The sequence below is a fragment of the Artemia sp. Qi Xiang Cuo genome, chromosome 2 (genome assembly GCF_049724085.1).
Source record: "Artemia sp. Qi Xiang Cuo chromosome 2, ASM4972408v1, whole genome shotgun sequence".
Taxonomy (NCBI): domain Eukaryota; kingdom Metazoa; phylum Arthropoda; class Branchiopoda; order Anostraca; family Artemiidae; genus Artemia; species Artemia sp. Qi Xiang Cuo.
Window position 1 is genome coordinate 51,372,834 of NC_142795.1, and position 15,301 is coordinate 51,388,134.

The following is a 15,301-nucleotide window of genomic DNA, read 5'->3' on the forward strand; positions in this document are numbered from 1 at the left end:
TGATTAATAGAAAGCGAATATCAAGAGCAAAAAAATAAAGCTTCTCTGGTAAGATTGTAGAGGGGCGATCTTAGCCATAGATCAGGGGCGTAATTTATAATTTGGCTCATTGGTAAGTTAGTTGATTACTGGCCTTGCGACTAAGCTTAAAAAGAAAAAATATATATATAATACTTAAAGTTTTATTGGCAGCTGGGAAAATACAACAAAAATTTGGTTAAGAATAATAATTCCGAAATGCTCTGATTCTTCTTTTCAACTCCTTTTTAAGCTAAAATTTTGTATAAATGTTTCTAAGAAAATAGCCACACTAATGAGCAAACTTGCACTTGCTTCCATAGCGGCATCGCCGTCCGTATCTACAAGGTTGCTGAAAAAACGATATATTTCTCTTCTTGTCTGTTTCAGCAAAATCATTTGAGTTCCAATAATGAGAGAACTCGCACTTGCTTCCATAGCGGCATCGCCGTCCGTATCTACAAGGTTTCCGAGAAAACGATATATTTCTCTTCTTGTCTGTTTCAGCAAAATCATTTGATTTCCAATAATGAGTGAACTCGCACTTGCTTCCATAGCGGCATTGCCGTCCGTATCTACAAGGTTGCCGAAAAAACGAAGTATTTCTCCTCTTGTCTGTTTGAGCAAAATCGTTTGAGTTCCAAACTATGGGTGAACACTTTTTTTTATTTTCTGGCATATTGGCACTAGCCTGGGCATCTAGTTCAAGCTTGCGCTTCACAGGATAATTTCGTGTTTCATCCGATTCCTTTATCACTATAGCTGGCGATGGTGTAAGTAAGATACTTGATCGCACCAATTTGTTTCTATCTTGGGAGTAAGCTTGTGAGTTTGTTGACTCACTAGTTCTAGATCTTATATGTGGTTTGCCATCTGAAACCAAAACTATTGATTTCTTCTTTGTCGGCACACATTTCAATTGCTGAATCAATAAAGTATTTTCTTTCGAGATACAGCATTTTCCTAATTGATCTGAAAGATGCTTGATACTCATTTGCCCGTGTTCAGGGTTAAGTGGACTTGTGGCCTGTTCTTTATTGGATTCTTCCCTCAGTATCTTTTCTAACTTCCTCTTTTCTGGCTTCAATTCTTCTCGTAATTTCCGCTGTGGCTCCTCAGGTAAATCAGGTTCAAACATACCTTCACCTAACAAACCCAAACCATTAACATAATGTTCTAAGGTTTCATGGGAAATTAATTCACAATCATTCGCCAGGAGGGCTTGTTCATCAAATTCTTCAGAGATCATTTCAATTTGCAGTAACTAACACTTGGTAGGTCACAATGAGACTAATGAGACTTAGAAAGTGCATGTACTTTTTGTGTTTTATATACGCAAAAAGAGAGATGACGTCATATTTTCTTTATTATGGAAGAGGGGTACTGAGGTCATGAATTTAACTGTTATAAAAAGATCATGACGTCATGACATTTTTCTATTCAAAAGAAAAGAATATGACGTCATTCTACTGAAGTTTTTCCCGGTTTGTTATCTTGTTATAATAGTCACTTTGATAGTAACAATTTCAAAATTTCTTTCGGGGGGAATAAAAAAATAATAAACATAATAAATTCTAAAGCATTTTATATGATAAAAGACGTATCTTTTTATAATACGAATTCGACCTCTGCAACAATATAAGCTTGAGAATTTGAAAGGTCTCCTCTGCCCAAAAGGGAAAAAAAGTTGCAAAACAGCTTCCTTTTCATCATTAACAATCAAAAAGAGATCCAATTCCTCAGTAGGAAGTGGTGTGGTCTGAAAACTCCCTAGTTTTGTTACACTCTTTTATTGTTCCAAAAGTGCTCAAATTCAAGACACTGTCCACTTCCTCCGCTTTTCATCATTTTCGCTATTTAATTGTGTCCCAGATTGTCCTTTTTCCTAGGCACCAATGTTAAACCTTATTGATACTTATGCATTATATTTTACACACCGCTATATACTGTATCGGGAAACACTAAAAGAAACCAGTCAAACGGGTTTCAGAGCAAACATGAGAGTTAAGATAATGAATTCATCCGATGAATCATCAATAGCAATTGACAGCATAATATACACCGTTGCAGAAATCAATGCGTTGCATTGGTGAGTATCAAACAGTTCGTGGTAATGAACTGTAAGTAAGGAGCGACCCGGCTCAATAGTAACCAAAACTCAAAAAACGGAATTTTGATACCAATAGATACATAAAAAACAGATTTTAATAATGATTTCAAATATATAAGTTTCATCAATTTTAGTCCTAACCATCAAAAGTTACGCACCTAGGAAATTTGCCTGATTTTCGAAAAAAGGGGGAAACACCCCCTAAAAGACATAGAACCTTAATGAAAATCACACCCTCAGATTCAGCGTATCAAAGAACCCTACTGTAGCTGTTTAAGCTCCTATCTGCAAAAATGTGGAATTTTTTTATTTTTTGCAAGAAGAAAGATCACGGATGCGTTTTTATTTTTTTTTGTTTTCCCAAGGGTGATCGCATCGACCCAGTGGTCCTAGAATATCGTGGGAGGACTAATTCAAACGGAAATTAAAAGTTCTAGTACCTTTTTTAAGTGACCAAAAAAATGGAGGGCAACTAGGCCCCCTTCCATGCTCATTTTTCCCCAAGTCACCCGATCAAAATTTTGAGATAGCCATTTTGTTCAGCATGGTCAAAAATATAATAACTTATTTCTTTTACGATAACATAATCCCCCAAAGTCCCCAGGGGGAGGGCTGAAAGTTATGAACTTTACCTAATGTTTACATATAGTATTGGTTATTGGGAAGTATACAGACGTTTTCAGGGGGGATTTTTTCTGGTAGTGGGGGGTCGAGGGTTTGGCGGGTGAATTTTTCCATGGAAGAAGTTGTCATGGGGGAAGGGACATTGCTATGAAGGGCGTGCCGGGTTTCCCAGCACTATTTAAAGACGATCAAACAATACAAGTTTTTCAGCTGAAAGTAAGGAGCATCATCAAGACTTAAAACGAACAGAAATTATTACGTTTATGATTGGGTTTGCTCCCTATTCAACAACACGCTCATTACGCTAAATTTTTTCTATCAACTTCAAAATAGCTATTTATTCTAGTTAACGGCCGTTGTGAATCAGCGGTAATTCTTAAAGAATTAGAATAAAATTCGAACTTTAGCGTAAAGAGCGAGGTATTAACGAGGGGGCGAACCCCCTAAATGTACGTATTAAAAATATATGAATAAAGAAGTTCGTGACGTATGTTATTTCATAAGTTACGCATATTTATTACTAATAAAAACGTTCGTAAATAAAATTAAACAACTTTTGAGAAAGCCATTTAACCAAATAAAAGTAAAATTATTATTAAAATTTTGTTTTAATTATTCATGTAAGATGAGCCAAAATAAAAAACCTGCATTAATTCAAAAACGTTCAAAAATGAAATAAAACAAACAAGCTTTTTTAAACTGAAAGTAAGGAGCGGCATTAAAACTTAAAACGAACAGAAATTATTCCGTCTTAGAAAGGGGCTTTCCCCTCCCCAACGTCTCGCTCTTTACACTAAAGTTTGACTCTTTCTCACAACTCTATTTTTTTAAACAATAAAAAAACTTTAGAATAAAGAGCGAGAAGTTGAGGAGGGGACAGCCCCTTTCATATACGGAATAATTTCTGTTCGTTTTAAGTTTTAATGTCGCTCCTTACTTTCAGTTAAGAAAAACTTGTTTTTTTTTTAATTTAATCCAATACAATGAAACACATAGTGACAATTTAATTACATACACACCAAATCCAAAGTTACTAGCAATATTAAAAGCCTAAATATATTTAAAAAAATCTTCATTTATAAAATTTAAAGTTCAAAAATTGTGAATTACAAAATTTTCTAGGAATTGATATTATAAAGACCGAACATTCACTTTTTTCAATAGTCCTTTCGTCATCTTGATCAAAGCAGTGTCCAGGATTCTTGTTCAGAGGGGGGGGGGTATTTTTCTGAGAGGAAGGGGTGTAAAAAACATAAGACACATCAAACATTTGCTAATGTTTATTTTTCTTACTTTTTTATAAGTAAAAAAATTATTTGTTTGGAGGTGGGGGATGAGCTCAAACTCGGTATACCTTTTCCATTCTTTGTTTTCGTATTTTCATTATAAAATATTGAAAAAATGTCCTCTCACCCAATATCCTTAGAAATTTTTTTTTTTTGTGTCTTTATTAAAAAAAACTCTCTCCTCTCCTCAAATGATTTCGTTAATTGATGCCCCCGAACTACACGATAATGAAAAGCGAACTTATTTCACTAAAATTTTTGTCCAAAGCAACTATGGTTCCAACGGTGTGCATGTAACTGAACCCCCCGTGTAACTGAACCCCAAGCAACTGAACCCCTGTAACTGAACCACCGTGTAACTGAACCACCGTGTAACTAAACCCCTGTATAACCGAACAACCGTGCAACTGAACCCTCGTGCTACTGAACCCCCGTGCAACTGAACCCCCTTTAACTGAACCCTCGTGCAACTCAACCCCAATTAACTAAACCCCCGTGTAACTGAAACCCCGTGCAACTGAACCCCCGTCTAACCGGACCCCCGTGCAACTTAACCCCCGTGCGACTTAACCCTCGTATAACTGAACCCTCGTGCAACTCAACCACCGTACTTACATTGGGTAAAACACAATAGGGTTATCAACCATAGTTATTTAACTATGGTATAGTTATTTAACTATGGTATAGTTATTTAACCTTCAAACTGTTTTAAATAAAATGGCCCGTCCCAAAATTTAAATCGGATGTATTTGGGGGAAAAATAGGGTGGGGTGGAAGCCCTCCGATCACTTTTAACTCTGAAAAAGTGCACTGAAAAGTTTATTTTCTATTTAAGTGAGCCCCCCCCCCCCAAAGGTAAAAAACAATTTTTTACACATAAAACTTATTTGTTATCAAAGAGCGACTAGCTTAAATTAAAACCCCTGCCCCCGATGATGCGGGTGGGGTTGTTAACCCCAAAGGCATGGTTATTTGATCTTCAGACTATTTTGAACAAAATATTTGTTTTTATTTTGATCGGATGTATTTGGGGGGGGGGCGTCAGTTAAGCGGGAAAGGCTGATTGTCCTGTGATTACCTTTGATTTTTCGAAATTGAACTTGAACTTTCAATTTCCAATCGAATGAGCCTCGTATTACCCCTCTCTTTCATCATTTTTCGCTCATCAGTTGTGTTCTGTTAATTGCTTCCATTCGCCCCGAATTTTTGGGAATAACCCCGAAAATCTTGCAAAACCGGAGCGGCAAATACGCTTGGTTCTTAAGCGTCAAAGCTTTAAATCCGGCCCTGTGCACGCTACTGCTAATGTTATTCCTATTTTAATTACATTTACTACTACTGCTACTAAGACAACTACTACTACTACTAGTTCAACTGCTACTTCTATTGCAACCACTTGTAAGCTAAAAGTATTAAGATGAAAATTAAGCAACTACATGAACATATAGGTTATAAAAAGGATATATCAGCAATGGGATAGCAACAGCTAATTGTATTAAGTTGAAACTTCTAGAACATGATGAGAGGAATCTTTAGCTGACCAAAAGGCAATATGTTAATACTGCTGCTGCTACTAACACTAGTGCTATTACTTTTAATACTACTACTAACTCTATTACTGGGAATACCATTACAGCTGTACCTAACGGTAATGAACGGTGTAAAGGTGGAATTTTCAGGGAATATTGAGGGCGGAAGGTGAACTGAATCACATCACGCCATCCGTATACATGTTGCCAAAGGGCGCATCAGAAATATCCTAAGGACAGTTTGGTGTGTTGAGGAAAATAAAAGGTGCTATGTGCATACTGCTACTAATTCTACTACTGCTAATACGCAAGCTAAGGGTATTAAGGTGAAGCTGTCAAGGAATATTTCAGCTGCTATTGAACTGAATCAAATTGACTATGATTATGCATATTCTCAAAAGGGTTACACAGAAATATCTCAAGAACGGCTTCCATTAATAAGTTAGACTTTTCAGGATGAATTGTGGGTGGGAGACTTCGAACTAGCCAGAATGCTCCATGTACATGCTTCTAATATTACTACGACGATTACTGTAACTAATAACGCTAAGAGTATTAAAGTGAAACTTTTAAGGAACGTTTAGAGGATGTTTTAATTAAACAAAAATATTATTTGCACATAGGTTTTCGAAAGGGCATATAAGCGATGTCGGTACTTGTCAATAACCCGGAACCCAAGCGATATATTATATAGGGAAGATGCTTAAGAAACTAGTCAAACGGGTTTCTTTCAATAGAGAATTGGATTGCAGACCGTGATTTGTCTTAAACTTTTGTTTTTTGGGGGTTTAGGGGGGGAAAGGTACCTAGGTTAGGTTGCGTATTTAATATATGCTATGCTTTACCCCCCATCCCTAATGTGCAAATATAAAACCGAAATCTGTTTCTAAACTATTATATTTTCATCCTATTTTGTTTTATTTCATTAGCATAACCAAATTTCACTTCTTGCGTGAGTTCCAGCTAATTGGCATGTACCGCGATATCCTAAATATCAGAGGCAACGCTATAGCGTTACCTATAGTAAAGGCCATACGGCTCCAATGTTTTATTATTTAGTGCCCCAGAGGCACTTCATATGGAAGGGGTCGTCGTAGAAACTTCAAAGGGGACTCATTCAATTGGAAATCGAGAGTTCTACTGACCTTTACAAGGGTCAAAAGTTATTAAAACTCCGAGGTCGACACAACCCCCCAGGGCCCAGGAACAGGCGTTGTAAGTTTTACTCTGGGGATATATATATATGGTTCTTATAGAAAGGATACTCGTAAAACTTCAGAGAGGGCTCATTTGATTGAAAATAGAAAGTTCTAGTTCACTTTTAAAGAGTCAAAATAGACCGAAGGTTAATTATCCCATGCCCTTTTTCCCCAGGCCCATCCGACAAAAAATTCGAGATAGCCATTTTATTACAAATAGTTCAAACATCAGATAATAAAAACTCCGAGGTTGCCACAAACCCGTTTTTCACTTTGATATTGTTACTTTGATACAAGTTTTGATACTTCGATGAATATTTAATTTTTCTTTTAGGTTTGATTATGAAATAAGGATTTTTAAAAACTTGAAACTTTTTGCAATAAAAAACCAAAAACAAAATTAATTAAAAAAACTTTCCGAAAAATAAATTTTTCAAAGAAAACTAAAGGCCATTTTAAACTTAAGCTCAGCAGATACAAATATATTTTAAAATTCAAACTCAAAACGACCAGAAATTACTATTAAAGAATAAATGAAACCCAAAACGTACAGAAATTAAATAAACAATCATAGCAAAACATACAACAAATAATAACATGAATGAATAAATAGATCTTAAAGCGAGTAATGCTTAGATTTAAAATGAAAATCAAACTTAAAACAAGAAAAAAATATTTTCCTATTGAAGTATAAATGAAACTTAAAACGAACAGAAATTAAATAAATAATCAATGCAAACAAACGTACAGTAAATATTAATGTAAACGAATAAATAAGTCTTAAAACGAGTGAAACTTAAATTGAATATACAAATCAAGCTTGAAACGAACAAAAATCACTACCAACAAGAGTTTGGGTATGACCTCCTTCTCTCACTGTAAAAGTCTAAAACCTACTGCGTCATTGGCGCTTTACTGAAACTATATGCGTCTTGAACAGTCTTGGAAAGTATAAACAACAGCAAACTGAATATTTGATGTATAATGATATTAATTGTTGAAAGATCCATCAGTTCAATAATTTATTTCACTGTAATTTTATTTTTATTTTCAATGCTGTAAGAACTGGAAAAGAAAATATTTGTAATATAATTCGTTTTCAGTTAAGCGCCAATGACGCAGTAGGCTTTTGGTTTTTATTTACAGTTAAGAAAGGAGGCAGTATCCAAACACTTGTTTGAAGTGAAACTATATCCGTCTTGAACAACTTTAAAAAGAGCTAATAAATTAAACTAAATATTTGATGTATAATGATATTGATTGCTGAAAGCTCATCAGTTCAAAATGTTACTATGATTTTAATGTTTATTTTCAATATTATGTACAAAAGAAAATATTTGTCATAAAATTGGTTTTCAGTAAAGCGCAGATGACGCAGTAGGTTTTAGACTTTTACAGTGAAAGAAGGAAGTGATACCCAAACTCTTGTTTGCAGTGATTTTTGTTCGTTTCAATCTTGAGTTGCATATTAAATTTAAGTTTCGCTCGTTTTAAGATTTATTTATTAATTTACATTAATATCTACTGTATGTTTGTTTGCATTGATTGTTTTTTAATTTCTGTTCGTTTTAAGTTTCATTTATACTTCAATAGGAATTTTTTTTTTTCGTTTTAAAATCGATATTTATATTACATTTAAGCAGTGATTGCTTCAAGATTTATTTACCAGTTCAGATCATTGTTTGTTATGTTTTTGATACGATACCTTATTTAATTTCTTTTCGTTTAGGGTTTCATTTACTCTTTAGCAGTATTTTCTGGTCGATTTAAGTTTGAATTTTAAAATGTATTTGTATCTTCTGAGCTTAAGAAAATGGCCTTTACTTTTATTTGAAAAAGTTATTTTTCGGAAAGTTTTTTTAAATTAATTTAGATAACAATTACCCGCTTACGGGTCTCCATCACGGCATTCATTCGACTAAGCGAAACATTAAACATTAAGCGAAACCATTAAGCGAAACAGTACCGCAGTTTCTTATCATTTTGGGTTTGAATCATTATAGGAATTTATTTATGCTAGTCTTTGGTTTAATATGGCTCTTTATTTTTATTTGAATTTTTTTTTTCGAAAGAATCATTTAAACTAATTTAAAGATAGCGCAACAAAAAGTGTTTTTTTTTGTTATCTAAATTCTCAAAGTTCCGATATTTTCAGCACAGATTTGTATTACTCATCAGAGGCAACGCTGTAGCGTTGCCTATAGTAAAGGCCATACGACTCCAACGTTTTATCCCAGAGGCACTTCATATGGAACGGGTCGTGGTAGAAACTTCAAAGGGGGCTCATTCGATTGGAAATTGAGAGTTTTAGTGCCTTTTTTAATCGTCGAAAGTGAATGGAGGGCAACTATCCCTCCCTCCCCCCTCCACGCCCATCATTCTCCCAAATCTATCGCATCAAAAGTTTGAGATAGCCCTTTTGTTCAGCGTAGTTGATTTCCACATAGACAATATGTTATTGAGTAGGAAACTCCCCCACAACCCTCAGGGCAAGGGTTTTAAGTTATGCCCTGGGGGCATATGAGGTTTTTATCGAAGGCGTTGTCGTAGAAATTTCAAAACAGGCTCATTCGATTGGAAATTAAAGGGCTAGTGCCTTTTTTAATAGTCGAAAGTGATTGCAGGGCAACTAGCCCCCCCCCCCCCCACGCCCATCGTTCGCCGAAACACATCCAATAAAAATTTTGAGATAGCCATTTTGTTCAGCGTAGTTGATTTTCAGATAGAAAATATATTTTTGAGGAGGACAATCCCCCAACCCTCTGGGCAAGGCTTTTAAGTTATACCCTGGGGGCATATAAGGTGTTATAGAAAGCGTCGTCGTACAAACTTCAAAAATGGCTCATTCAATTATAAATTGAAGGGATAGTGCCATATTTAATAGTCGAAAGTGATTGGAGGGCAACTGCCCCCCCCACTCCTACGCTCATCATTCCCCCAAACACATCCAATCAAAATTTTGAGATAGCCATTTTGTTCAGCGTAGTTGATTTCCAGATAGAAAATATAGTTTTGAGGAGGATAATCCCCCACAACCCTCAGGGCAAGGGTTTTAAGTTATGCCATGGGGGCATATAAGGTTTTTGTAGAAAGCGTTGTCGTAGACACTTCAAAAAAGGCTCATTCGATTGGAAATTCAAAGGGCTAGTGCCCTTTTTAATAGACAAAAGTGATTGAAGGGCAACTAGCCGCCCCCCACGCCCACCATTCCCCCAAACACATCCAATCAAAATTTGAGATAGCCATTTTGTTAACCGTAGTTGATTTTCACATATAAAGTATGTTTTTGAGGAGGACACTCCCCCACAACCCTTAGGACAAGGGTTTTAAGTTAGGCCCTGGGGGCATATATGGTTTTTGTAGAAGGCGTCGTCGTAAAAACTTCAAAAAAGGCTCATTCGATTGGAAATTCAAAGGGCTAGTGCCCTATTTAATAGTCGAAAGTGATTGGAGGGCAACTAGCCCCCCCCCCCAACGCCCATCATTCCCCCAAACACATCCAATCAAAATTTTGAGATAGCCATTTTTTTCAACGTAATTGATTTTCAGATAGAAATTATATTTTTGAGGAGGACATTCCCCCACAACCCCCAAGGCAGGGGTTTTAAGTTATACCCTGGGAGCATAAGTAGAGTGTGACTTTATACTTTGCTTACTCTATGTTCCTTCCTGTGCTATTTGCTTACTTTACGTTCCTTGGCACCTTTCCAGAGCATGTACTTATGGATTCTAGCCGACTATGTTCCTTCCTGTGCTATTTGGGGAGATTACGTTCCTTGACACCTTTCCAGAGCATGTACTTATGGATTCTAGCCGACTATGTTCCTTCCTGTGCTATTTGGGGAGATTACGTTCCTTGACACCTTTTCAGGGCATGTACTTATGGATTTGGGTTGATTATGGTCCGTCCTGTGCTATTTGGGTAGATTCCGGACCTTGCCAACTTTTCAGGGTATGTACTTATGAATTTGGGTGGATTATGTTCTTTCCTCTGCTATTTTAGGAGATTACGTTCCTTGACAACTTTTCAGGTCCTGTACTTATGAATTGGGGTGGATTATGTTCCTTCCTGTGCTATTTGGGGAAATTACGTTCCTTGACACCTTTCCAGAGCATGTACTTATGGATTCTAGCCAACTATGTTCCTTCCTGTGCTATTTGGGGAGATTACGTTCCTTGACACCTTTCCAGAGCATGTACTTATGGATTCTAGCCGACTATGTTCCTTCCTGTGCTATTTGGGGAGATTACGTTCCTTGACACCTTTTCAGGGCATGTACTTATGGATTTGGGTGGATTATGTTCCTTCCTGTGCTATTTGGGGAGATTACGTTCCTTGACACTTTTTTAGGGTATGTACTTATGGATTTGGGTGAATTATGTTCCTTCCTATGCCATTCTAAGGGTTTATGTTCCTTCCTATGCTATTCTATAGCGCTATGGTCCTTCCTATGCTATTATAAGGGTTTATGTTCCCTCCCATGCTATTCTATAGCGCTACGTTCCTTCCAATGTTATTCTATGCGACCTCTACACGTGATTAAACACGTTATAAAACTACGTGCTATTTGCTTATGTCCCTTTGGTACCTTTCCAAGCGAGCGGGGATTCCCCTCCGATTCCTACACACTGCAAAAGCAAGATATATAAATTTGGAACAATATCAATCTATTGAAATGGTTAACGATAACAAACATGTTTTCAACCAGAAGGGTTTTTAAAGCACATCCAGCATGGCGTTTTTTATTTATTTATTTTTTTTTTTTTTTGGCCATTGGCATTTTTGTCTGATAACAGGTACCATTCATTGCGATCATAGCTCTAAAAAAAGGGTTTAGCATTTGCGATTCGCTTGCATAACTTGTGGACAGCGATTGGCAACAATGAATGGATTGAAAAAATAGCTCCAATAAGGGTGTTTTGACCATTTCACTTGCTGACACAAAGGGATCACGACTGCTTGGAATTGACCTTAATAGCATTTTGTGTGCCAAAGCGGTTTTGTATCTGTCACGGAGTATGTATTTTAACCTTATAATTTGATAATTATAATATAATTACTATATTTTCTTCCAATACAAAACTTTACCTTGTTAAATTCTTTGGGGTGGGGGTGGCGTACTTGGAAGAAGGAAGAAAACTTTAGCAAGCTGTCTATTGATCATATATAAGGTTTTTATCAAAGAGGTAATCGTATAGACTTTGAAAAAAGCCTCATTCGATTTAAATTAAAAGCTCTAGATCCGTTTTTTAAAGTCAAGAATAATCGGACAGTAAGCAACCCCCCCATGCAATAAAAACATTAGAATTTTTGTAATAAAAAACGAACAAAAATTAATTAAACAAACACTTTCCGAGGAATAAGTTTTTCAAAGAAAAGTAAAGGCCATTTTAAACTTAAGCTCAGGAGATATTGGTACCTGTTAAAATTCAAACTCAAAACGACAAGAAATTACTAATAAAGAATATGCCAGATGGCGTTGATATTTTTTTTTTGCCGACACTAGTGGCAGTTTCCATACTTATAAGCTACGAACACTCTTTTGTTTCGACCTCAGGAGGGATTGACGAATGACATTACATTTCGGAAAGCTGCACATAATTTTTAGCTGGGAGTTAAAAGGATGGTAGTAATTGAGCGAGAGCTTTGTGAGTTAAAGTGCAGTTTTAAAGCCTAGATTCGGAAGAACTATATGAAGTTACGCAGGCAAGCTTTCTTTCCATCGAACAATATTTCTATTTTGGACTGGATATCTCTGCTCTAGCGGGGAAGTAGGCAGGCACCAGTTCAAATTTTAAGACAAGGGAGGGTCCCATAAGTAATAATTGGCTTGCCATGGTCATATTTGGTCATATAAGCCTTATTTTCAGGCCATCCACCTCCAACACGGAGTTCAACACGGGTTGTGCAGATTATCGTTTTGAGTGCCGTGTTTAACACGAGCGAATGACTTCTTAGAACCCGTATTCAACCATGCTATTCTGGCGCGTTACAATTTTGATGAACCCGTGTCAGACGCGCTTGGAATCCGTAAGATGAAAACGTTTTAATGTTTTACTGGGTTAACGTTAACGTTTGGATTCGGGCCCATTCACATTATTCCGCTATGGTGGCGCTTTTTACAACTTTGATCTGGGTGCTACCATTTCGGTGAGCCGTCACAAGCACGAAACTTCATAACATCGAACCGTCATAACATCTAAAAAAATTTATAAGTTTATATAATAGTAACAAGTATGTAATAGTTTAGAAACAGATGTTGGCTATATATTTGCACATCAGGGGGTGGGAGTGAAGCATAGAATATATTAAATGCGCAACCTAACCTAGTTACCTTTTCCCCCTAAAACCCCAAAAACAAAAGTTTTAAAATTTCCGATGTTATGACGGTTCGAGGTTCTGACGGATTTTCTTGTGGATATTATGACAGATTTTGTACTGCTCCTGACGTTCGTGTTCCTGACGGTTCGATGTTATGACGCCTTCCCCTTTGATCATGTTCTATAGGTTTCACCCGGCGCAGTTTGTTGGTTAAAAGTAAAATATAGGGCGAACCCATGCCAACCAATAAAATTCAATCTTGTTTAGCATCTAGACTACATTTCGCCAAAGTACGAGACTTTAGTGGAGATTTGATTACGATATAAATAGCCGACGACTTTTGGGTAAGGTAATATTTTAAAGTGAGATTGAAAAAAAGATAGAAATGAGGGATTAGGAGTTTTTGGTGCCTGGTACTTTTTACTTGTTTAGCTGTAAATATGAAATGCTTGTTTTAAAGTCAAATTGCCGGTTTTTCCCCGTCGCGAAGCGGGGATTCCCCACGGGTCCTGTCGCAAGGTTACATAAAATTGCGTCATCCATATTACACCTGACGGTTTAAAACGAGATAAGCCGTTTGACGTCATTGGAGTCCAGATGGGTGTGTCGGGGGAATCTCGCCATCTGAAATAAAATTGCGTCAAGCATATTACACCTGGAAACATGGGACCGCATTGCCCAGGTACGAGGGATTAGGAGCTCCACTTAGAATTCCCTGTTATTACTACTTGTGTATTATCCCGGCCACACTCCAATTAATCATATGAAAAATACTGAAATACCTGGAATCCCGGGAAGCCTGCCAGTACTGAAACAATATTGGAACACCTGAAATCCAAGGAATCCTGCCAGCTGGTCGGTGGAAACATGGGACCGCATTGCCCAGGCGCGAGGGATTAGGAGCTCCACTTATTGGTACTTGTGCATTATACCGACCACACTCCGATTAATCATATGCAAATACTGAAACACAATTGCGTCATCTGGTCACGCAGACAGAGCATGCGCTCGGAATCTTGCCAGGGATGTCGTGACGTAACAAGGCTGCGCTTGAAACAGGGCACATCTAAAATCCTATGGGAGTCTTGTATGGGCGCATTTGAAAGCCCATACTAATTTCCTATGGGCCTATTTAAATGTATTATTGCCCCACTACTGGTGTTGAACTAAATCAACACACATTAAGTGCATGCAGGTTGTCAAAAGGGCATAACTCAGGAATGACTGAGGAATTAAAACAGAAATTTCAGGGAATGACGAGGGGACAATCAATTTACCATAAAGCCAACTACTTCAACTACTACTACTGCCGTTACTGCTTCTGTAGTGACTACTACAAAGACTGAGGATATTGAGATAAAATCTCAAAAAATGTCGAGAGGAATGGTCAATTGAACCAGGCCATAATATATTTAACTATATTTTATATATTTTTCTAGATATTATTTAATTTGTGTCGGTTATTGTTATGGATTGTTGTAGGTCTGTGTAGGATTTCGACTCTTGTTGATAGAAGAGCATCGCTAAGTGCTAAAAACCATGTTGTGCCCAAGATGGGCCCAGGATTGCACAAAGCCTCCATTCATGGAGGTCCCAGGGACTTCTTGCTGTCCGGTTCTAAGCCGGCTTAAGCACTTCGATGTAGACTTGAGAAGATAAGTGATCCCCGTCCTGCACTGGTATCCGGGGTCATTGCTTTTCCTGAGGCGAAAATAATTTCAATGATTTAAAGAACATGAAAAGTGGAACTTGGAATGTTACGACGTTAAAAATGACCATCGTATCGACATTTTAACAGACGAATTCAGACGATTTGAAATGAACTTATTAGGAGTTTCAGAAACTCATATCCCAGGGGTAGGAAGCATGAAATTAGGTGATATAGAATTTGTTTACTCAGACAGGAAGGATGGGGTACATAGACAGGGAGTGCGGCTAATGATGAATCAGGAAGTTGATGAGTCTTGTTTAGGCTGGGAAGTTATTAATAACAAAATACTCATTGCTCATTTTATGACAAAAAAGTGCAGAGTATCTGTCATAGTAGTATATGCCCCTGTAGAACGAAATGATAGAGATAGTAACAGAGATTTATTTTATTTGCAGTTACAGGAGCAAATAGACAGGGTTCCAGGTAGAAATATGATGTTTTTATTATGACATTTTAACGCCCAGGTCGGTAGAAATAGGGATATATGGTATCCTAGCCTAGG

The 15,301-nt window shown here is 37.0% G+C and overlaps 1 protein-coding gene across 1 annotated transcript in view; it reads right to left on the reverse strand.

Annotated features, from left to right (window-relative positions):
• The window catches only part of LOC148955348 (E3 ubiquitin-protein ligase MYCBP2-like), a 470,872-nt gene that overhangs the window by 392,313 nt on the left and 63,258 nt on the right, over positions 1 to 15,301 (reverse strand).